This window comes from Neovison vison, chromosome 12 (genome assembly GCF_020171115.1).
Source record: "Neovison vison isolate M4711 chromosome 12, ASM_NN_V1, whole genome shotgun sequence".
In the NCBI taxonomy this organism is placed as follows: Eukaryota; Metazoa; Chordata; class Mammalia; order Carnivora; family Mustelidae; genus Neogale; species Neogale vison.
In genome coordinates, this window is record NC_058102.1 from 31418797 (window position 1) to 31428309 (window position 9513).

The following is a 9513-nucleotide window of genomic DNA, read 5'->3' on the forward strand; positions in this document are numbered from 1 at the left end:
CCTATTTCAAATACCGTCTCCTTGGTGAAGCTGTCTTTGACCTCTGTCTGCAAATACAGACACTTTCTCCAGCAGTACTCACTGTCCTCCATATGGGCTTTTAGAACACTTTGTACATAACTCTGTCATAATTTATTATTAGAGTGAGTTGCTACATATTCCTTTCCTACTAGCTGTGAAATTATCTGAGGCATGGATGGCATCTTATTAGTATGTTTATCTCCAGTGCTTAATACAGTGCCTAAAACTGAGTGGTCACTTATTAAATATGGGTTTGGTGGAATGGTGCATATGCAGCCAGTGAAAAGCAACCATGAGAAGTACCTAGGCGGCTCAGTCAGTCATGCGTCTGCCTTCAGCTCTGGGCATGATCTTGGAGTCCCAGAATTGAGCCCCACATCGGACTTCCCGCTCAGCAAGGAGTCTGCTTCTCCCTTTGCCCCTCATCCCATCATGTTCTCTCACTCTTTCTCTCTCTCTCAAATAAATAAATAAATAAAATCTTAAGAAAGAAAGAAAGAGAGAGAGAGAGAGAGAAAGGAAGGAAGGAAGGGAGGGAGGGAGGGAGGGAGGAAGAAAGAAAAGTAACCATGAGTTATACTAGCAGCTGCCACAAACATTTTTAGCCAAAAATTTTCTACATTCAGTTTATTTCTCTTTGGTTTCTTAGATCATGCTCCATCTACATTTTCATTTTAAAAACTCTCTGTGGATTATGTTTAGCCAAAAGACAAAGTATCCAAATTGCAGAATTTGGTGCCTTTGTACAGCTATGAAAATAAATCATGAAATGTATTATCTGATAGATCACATGCCTAGATCAAGTTTTTAAACTATATTTTCTTTAAAGCCTATATGATCCATCTGGATACAAGTTAACTATTAAGAAATAAAAAGACTGTGAGCAGCAACTGAAGAATTGAGTTTTTCTGGATGTCTGATAAAGGGTTTCAAAAGACTTCTGATTGAATTGTTAAAGGAGTTCATTTATAACCCTTGAAAGAATAAAATAGTACATTGTGATTACATAGTATCTGTCTGACAACAAGGAGTCCTGAATTCTGCTAAATTGGTTTGACTCTGAAATATCCCAAATGAAGTTGTTTTCAAAAACCCATCTCACTATGGGACAGGACCAATTGTTATGAACAGATGGTAATCATTAAAAAGAAACATGGTTTTCCTTTTTTGTGTTTATGGCCATTTGTTTCAAGCACATTTATTATCATTTCCTTCTTGTAGTGCTTTTACTGGTGTTTGTTTCGATGGAAACAATGAAACTTTGGCTAGGTACAGAAGATAAAGAATTACTTTGAGATGACATTGATCTTTTCAGTCCAGGCCACACACAGAAGACAACACTATCAGTGCCAGCATCGTGTGCTCAGCACCTGAAAGGATGACTAAATCAACACAGAAGTCTAATTTAACAAAATCCTGTAATGTTCACTATTTAAATAATAATCCTATTAGGAAAACTGAAACATTTCTCATCTACCAGCAGGACAACAAAGATAGCATCAGTCCCAATCTCAGCCCCAGCAGGCTTTTTTATGGAAATTGATGAGCTATTTTTTAAAATGTATATGGACATGCAAGAACCCAGAGTAACCCAAATATATGAGAAAGGAGACTAAAGCTGGAAAGTCAAGACTGGATATAAAACTATAATAATTAATCAGTGTGGGTCTGGCATACAGATAAATACACAGATCAACAGAACAGACTAGAAGGCTCAAAAATTGACTTACACTTAATTAGTTATTTGGTTTTTGATAAAGAATTCAAAATAATCCAATGAGAAATGAAAGCCATTTCAGCAAATCGTGCTGAAATAAATATATATTCACATGAAAACAAACTCTGACCCCTAATGCATACCATACACAAAAATTAATTTGAGATGGATCATAGACCTAATCCGAAAGTTAACATTATACAATTTTTAGAATGAATAATAGGAAAATCTTTGTGACCCAGAGGTAGCCAGATTTTTCAGATAAGAGAAGGCAAGAACTATAAAACAAAAAATAACAGAATTCATTAATATAAAAAAATTACTTGTTAAAAGACATCATTAAGACAACAGGCAAATCACAGAGCATGAAAAAATATAAAACTTATATATACTGCAGGACTGACATCCTTTATTATAGATAAAGATATGGCCATATCAAGAGTATGGTAATTCTGTTTGCTGTTGATAGGCAGGCACTACTAAGAAACAGTAGCCAGATCAGCCCTGATAAGAGGACATTCAGATTGTTAAGCCCATGTATATAACCTCTATTCCTATCACCATGGCCACTCTGCCTTTGAGCTTGTGGAACAAGTACTAGATGGAGAAAGAGGCATCTGACATTTAGAGCACATGTCCTTTAGTATACCTAACTGTTGAAAAACTTCTCTACAGAAGATGCCATACGGTGAACAACTGCAAGACACAATTATTTTCACACTGTATGTCAAGCTTCAGAGGTCCATCCACATGCATTTTTTTTCCAGACGCTTTCAGCCCTATTCTTCCTAAGATCATTAAACCAAATGAAAAGCAATTTCCCATCAGTCAATGTAGATCCATTCTTCTGGTCATCCCTTTGTGTAAATAAGGTAGACAATAGAATGTCCCACTCACTGTGCTGCCTACTAGGATGATTTCCACTCGCCCTTTCCCTCCAGCTCACCCTGAGACTATAATGTTACAGCAATGCACATACTGTTGGTGCTAGCAAATTGTTGGTAACCATCCATAAACCTGGCCTTTTTTCCCCCTCCTCAGCTGACCGGTCATAAGGAGCTCTCTATAATCACAGGTGTGTGCTGAAAGAGAAGAGACAGTGCAGTAGGAGTCCTTGTTAAAGGAGTCTGAGCCTATACCACTTGCACTTAGTAACAAAATACTGCTGTATATGCCCAAATTCATGGCATGGTGAATCAGAAACATCCAACTCATGATGGAAAGCTTAGGCCACATGGCTGCTTGATGTCCCATGACTAGGCATTTAGTCTCTACCAGGACCCAGTAGGAAGCTAGGATGTATTTCTCAAAAGAGAAATAATTGTTTACCCCCCAATACTGGAGGTTTGATATTCTCCTCTTGGTGCTTGCAAGTGACTTGACCGTACATCAGTCTTGGCCATAGACACTCTGAGTATCACTGGATCGGCTAGGTCATAAGGCCCAATTAGCAGAGCAGCTTATATTGAAGACTTAACTTGCTGCACAGTCTTTTCTTTGCTCTGGGTCCCCACTCAACATCAGGACCTTCATGAATTATTTGGTAAATGGTTTCAATTAATACATTCAAATAAGGAATATGTTGTCTCCAAAATCCATAAAGGCCACCAAGCACCAAAGTCCCGTTTAGTGCTAGGTGGTACAAGGTAAAACATGCCTTCCACTTTTGAGGGGATATATTCATAGGTTCCAAACCACTGGGCTCCAGAAACATCACGGAGGTGGCTGACCCCTGAATATTTGTGTGATTTCTCTCCCTTCCTCTGCTTTGCATATATCAGACCAATTAATGTAATCTATGAGTTGCAGCTTCTCTTTTTTCCACAACACTGAGATACTCTGTGAACTATCCTGAACTATCTCAGTAGGTGCACCTTTCCATAATCTCATGACTTTACATAGCAAATACAGTATCTTCTGTATTGGTTTACCACTGCTGCTGTCATGACGGCCACAAATTAGAGGCTTGAAAAAAATACACATTTATTGTTTTCCAATTCTGGGGGTAGAAAGTTCAAAATGTATTGATAGGGTTGCCTTCCTTTTGCAGACTTTAGGGGAGAACCGATCACCTTACCTTTGCCGGCTTCTAAAGACTACCAGCGTTCCTTGTCTCATGTCCTGAATCACTCTGATTCCATCCGTGGTCTCTTCACCTTCTCTGACTCTCTTGTCTCCTCCTTAAAAGGAATTTTGTGACTACATTAGACCCTCTCAGATAATACAGGATAATCTCTTTATCTCAAAATCCTTGCTTAACCACATCTGCAAAGTCCCTTTTAACCTGTAAGGTAGCATATTCACAGTTTCTGTGGAGTGGGATGTGGACATATTTGGGTACCATTATTCTGCCTATCACATCCTAAACTGAGGGCTGCCTTGAAAACATTTCATTAAGTATTCCAATCTATTTTTTTTTCTTGTGGTTATTGCTCAGAAGTTCTAGGAAAATCAAAGGAAATAACTTTCCTTTGGCCAACTTCTGACCGATCTGAGTGTTGTCTGTTTAATCTTTGCTTTGGGGTCTTAGAGCAGAGTGGAGAATGATGGTGTTTCAGAGAGGGACAGTGTGGGGTCTGAGTCTTGGCACTGATACTCACTATGGTGGGTTTGGGTAAGTCTTTTTACATAGAGAATAAAACGATTTTTACTGTAGAAATCAAATCGCATGATGTAGGTCAAACATATAGCCTGATATTTGACACAGAGAGGGGCACTCCATAGGTGGGGATGGTTATTATTATCACAGCTACAATTACTTATTTAGATGAGATATTCCCAATTCTGAATGTCCATGGGAATCATTAAGAAAGCAACAAAGTCCGGGAACCGCCCTCAGAGATTATGATTTAATTGCTCTGAGATGGGTTCTGGACATCAGTATTTTTCAAAAAGTTCTCCAAGTAATTCTAGGTGAAAATCAAGGCTGAGAAAACACTGACTTACATGAAGCTGGCTAGGATAGTAACCAGATGTTTTCTTGTATTTACCATAAAGATCATTGTGGCACATTTTGAAAACTCTTTATTTTATTTATTTTTAAAGATTTTATGTTTTCATTTGAGAGAGAGAGAGAGACAGCAGGAGGAGAGATGAGAGACAGAGGGAGAAGCAGACTCCCCACTGAGCAGGGAACCCCATGTGGGACTCAATCACAGGACCCTGAGATCATGACCTGAACCAAGGGCAAATGCTTAACCATCTAAGCCACCCAGATGCCCCCAAACTCTTTGTTTTAAAGTCATTATTTAAAAATATACTTTAGAGATATAATTTGACTAAAACATACATGTGGTAAAAAGATGTACACTGACTATAAGAGACTTTTTTTTTTCTTTAATGTTTTTGGGCTTGGGAAAATATTCTGATTTTATCTTTTTGGTAAGTAATGATTTTACTTTTTAAAAAGCTGGTTATTTCTCTATTGAGAGTCTACAAGAGGATTTTATGTAGTTTTTGAAGATAGTGGGAAGTAGTGACTTGTTTTAAAAGTTATCATTTGATATTTTATGCCAGTATTTTAACAAAGATCAGAAATTATTGTCCCCAATATGTTGAGTGTGTGCTCTTGCTAAAAAAATACTCTCGATGATTTTTGTCCTGTGGCTTCAGAATAAGCATTTATCTCATATTGTCGGTTGAAGTGAAGATTCTGATTGTGTCTCTAGAAAATTAACAAGATGACTTAATTAACTTAGAACAAACAACTGGTGAGGGCAAGACAATTTCTGAAGGAAACTACTGAATGAATTGACAGGTCATTTGAATTCATTTACCTTTCTAAGTGTCATCTTATAAATTCAAAAATTAAATTATTGGTAATGTGTACAAAGGAGATGTATATCATATTCCAAATTGCAGGGGCTTGTGTTACTGTTAGTTTTTCTTTGCAAGCAGTATCTTAAAGATCAGAATTTTTAGAGAATCAAGCCTTTATTTGGATTCTAAGAGACTCTGACTCAGACTCATGTTTAGGTATCTTTGTGGAGAACAAAATGAAATTGTGTATCCATAAAAAATATTTTTGAGGATAAATAAAAATAATTACCTTTCGTAGCCAACTATTTTTATGTCATAAGGGCAAATAATGAGAAACAGAACTATCTTTTAAAACATGTATTTGCGTATCAAGCTAACCAAACCAAGCAAAAACTAATGTCTTCTCATTAATGAAAAAAAGATATCTCCCCTCCATAACATAGTATGTTGATTCTCTGGATATTTTTAAGAGAATAAGACTTTTTGCTAAGAGTATCATTCCTGTATCAAAGAAAATTATCTTTTCTTATATTCTTTTCTACCAATTATTTACCATTTGCCTCAAGTATTACATTTCTAGATAAAGGAAGGTATTCCTTTTGTGAAAGGGCTTTTTGTGTTTTTGTTAAAGGAAAGATAACCCTAGGTCCTTCCTGGTCCTTTCTGTTGACAAAATTATGGTAAATCAGTAGTCTGCGAAATGAGATGGTCACATTCCAGCAGTTGTATAAAGCAATCCACTGGGGAATGGGAAGAAAAAATTCATTTGCCTCTACTTATCATATAGCTTTCATACAGAAAGAAGTAAAATACATTTATATTTAAAATATGAATTGACAGTAGAGTGTGTTTATAATTTATAAATGAATTGCTATATATTGGGACTGTATGAAAAATCACTTTGCTCTTAGTGACATATGACCAAAGGAGGGTAGAGTCTCACTAGCATTGGTGCCCTTTTCCAACTGCATTCCTGTGGGTTCTGGATTCAGCTGTGGAATGCTGGATTCAGGAAAGTGTGAAGAAAACTTCATTGCTCTACAGGACAGAATGAGAAGAAACTGGAATATGATGGAGTGAATGGCACATTCCTACTGGGAGAGATGAGGAAAAAAGGTGAGGAGGAAGAGAGGTGGAAGAGGAGCCAGGGAAATATTGAAAGTCCAGGTTATCACATGTAAGGAAGATACATTGAGAAACTTTATGGGGCAGCAGAGCTGCACAATTTTTTAAAAACAGGGGTTTCTTTTGCTTAATGTTACATGAGTGTTCGTTGATGGCCCTTCTCCCTTGACTCCCAAATCTCCAATGAAAGTTCTTCCATCTGCCACAGCCCTGAATATATAGCAACTGGGAAGAGGAAATAAAGGGGGAAGAGGCTATATTAATGTCATTGACATGGCAACAATAAAGACACCAATTACTTCATCCGCTTCCTCATTCTGGAATCTTGAACATCATATGACATTCAGACTTATCAATCTGACTCTAAAATTCCTCTTTCAGCCTCCATGAACCTTTCCCTGGAACCCTGACCCAACACTACGCTGCCTAATCTGAACTTCACCTTTGTGGGTAATCGTGTTTATGTTTTCTCAGTAACAATCCTTGATACTTAGCTCCTGTCAATATCAGTAAACTATAGTTAGTATACTTGATTAGGTTACCTTCAGAATTTTGAAGTATTTTCAGATAAATGAGCATACTAATAATGGTGAATCTGTGAGTGTTAGCAGAGGAAGAAAAGACAGTGTTCCCAGTTCACAGGGGGCTTTCTAGTATATAAAAGGAACAGCACTGTGGTGCCTGCGTGGTTTAGTCTGTTAAGCGTCTGCCTTCATCTTAGTTCATGATCCCAGGGTCCTGGGATTGAGGCCTGTGACAGACTCCCTGCTCATGAGAAAGGCAGCTTCTCTCTCTCCCTGTACCCCTCCACCTGCTTATGCTCTCCCTCTCTCTCTCAAATAAATAAATATCTTAAAAAAAAAAAAAAAAAAAGAACAGCACAGTCTCTGGAGTTTATCCAAGAAAAGAAGACTTAAATTCCATGCCAGAACCTGCACTAACAGTGGAAATCTGAGCTATGATATAACCTCTTCGAGTTATACCGAATGAGTAATTTCCTCATTCAAAAAATGGAGGTAATACTACCGAATGAGTAATTTCCTCATTCAAAAAATGGAGGTAATACCTACTTACCTAGAAATGTTAAAGTAAGGGGCGCCTGGGTGGCTCAGTGCTTTAAGCCTCTGCCTTTGGCTTGGGTCATGATTCAGGGTCCTCAGATCTCAGTGTCTTCTCGGCAGGGAGCCCGTTTCCCCTCTCCTTCTGCCTCCCCCTCTGCCTGCCTCTCTGTCTACTTGTGATCTCTCTCACTCTGTCAAATAAATAAAATCTTTAAAAAAAAAAAAAGAAATGTTAGAGTAAGGAATTAATTATATATGCATATAAAATGTCTAGCACAGAATAGATTCTCAACTAATGGCAACTGTTGTTATTATTATGACATATAATTAAGTCTGGTGGTCTTAACATTTATCAACCTGATACTATAATACAGAATAACTTGGGCAACGAAACTAACTACGCAACTGAGGTTCCAAAGTGCCTCATTCCTGTCTGACTAAGCCAGAGAATCATCCACTCACATATACACTGAATCTGTGTTACTTGAGCTGGTATAGATTTCTCCTTATATGTTACATAGACAAACTAGAAAATAAATATTATTTTTAAAACCCCTCCATATTTCTATTCTTTTTTCACACAACCTTATCTTATCCTTACTTTCTTCCTTAAAATGTTCATGTTGCTGGCAAAAAAGAACTTAAACATTTGAAAAATTCAAATTATGCATTTTGTGTGTGTGCTATAATGGAATCTTCAAGAAAAGAATTGATACGAATCAATGACATCAGGTAATAATTTTTAATTTATTAATGTATTTTTCTCTTTTCCTTTCTTTTTCCAAGTTGTCTTGAAGTATCTATTTAACAGGAAAGAAATTAGAACTTGTTACTAGAGAAATACAAGAAGTGAAGAGGTCACATTCAGCCACTAACACGCAAAATAGAGCTCCGCAGGAACCAAGAAGCAAGGCTGCAGACAGAGAGAAAACTGTTCAGATTATTTCATTTTCTCCATTCAAATATCAAGGGTTTGAAGGACGCATCTCACAGCTGAGATGCTTTTTAACCTATGACAGAAAATTGCCCAGACTTGCTTCTGCTCAATGGCAGAAGGGAGATATGATGCATAGAAAGAAAAACAAACAAAAAGCCCATTTTCTGGTTTCAGGGGAGATTAGGAAGTGACAGAAAGGGAAAAAAAAAAAAAACCAAAAAGACAACATGAGGTGAGTGTCTGACCACCTTCTCTCCCCCTTCTCACTTTATTTTCAGAGAGAGGAAAAGGTAATTTAGAAAAGTGAAGGTAACATGTGTAGATAGTGTGACTGTTCTCCAATATCTTATTTAAGATGTAGGAAGAGTTAACCTTCTATGATGCTCTTGTGCTAGACTGGGGCTTGGCCATACTTCCTTGATGTTCTATGAGACAAGAAAGAGGGGCTTTAGTGCTTAACTTTGCCAAGTTGCTTTCAAGACTTCAATGATGTGAATGAGTATTGAGAATAAGAGGGCTTATGGGAAGAAGCACAGTGATCTCTGGCAGAGCCTAGGGCTTGAGAATCAGAAGACACGGAAGAGCCTCATGGGTCTATACCCAGCCAGAAATCAAGTCATCTAGGGACTGCTGTCAAATTCTGGCTAGAACAATAGGCATCATTTTCTAAGTAACATTACTTACACTATTAAACCAGCATTGGAGGTTGCTTTTAATTGGGACCAGATGGTAGCCTGGCCTCCCCCACAGTGATCTAGAACTCTCTTCCCAACATCATCTGGGAATTCCTTTCACTATTCCTGGGTTGCAAAACTATTTTTTGAATCCCATACGCATTATTTTCTGGAGCATAACAATCTCCTGAAAAGGGTTTTGTTGTTGCTGTTGTTGTT

At 37.6% G+C, this 9513-nt stretch overlaps 1 long non-coding RNA gene across 2 annotated transcripts in view; it reads right to left on the reverse strand.

Moving 5' to 3' along the window:
* Positions 1–7737, reverse strand: part of LOC122892302 — a 55924-nt gene extending 48187 nt beyond the window's left edge. Inside the window, exons 1-2 of one of the 2 annotated variants that reach the window (XR_006381396.1) lie at positions 7697–7737; positions 3816–3918 (exon numbers count right to left, since the gene is read on the reverse strand). This is a non-coding gene — a long non-coding RNA (uncharacterized LOC122892302). Of the gene's footprint in view, positions 1–3815; positions 3919–6759; positions 6771–7696 lie in introns of those variants that run through there. The other variant, XR_006381397.1, reaches the window with a different exon arrangement.
* Positions 7738–9513: the final 1776 nt, after the last annotated feature.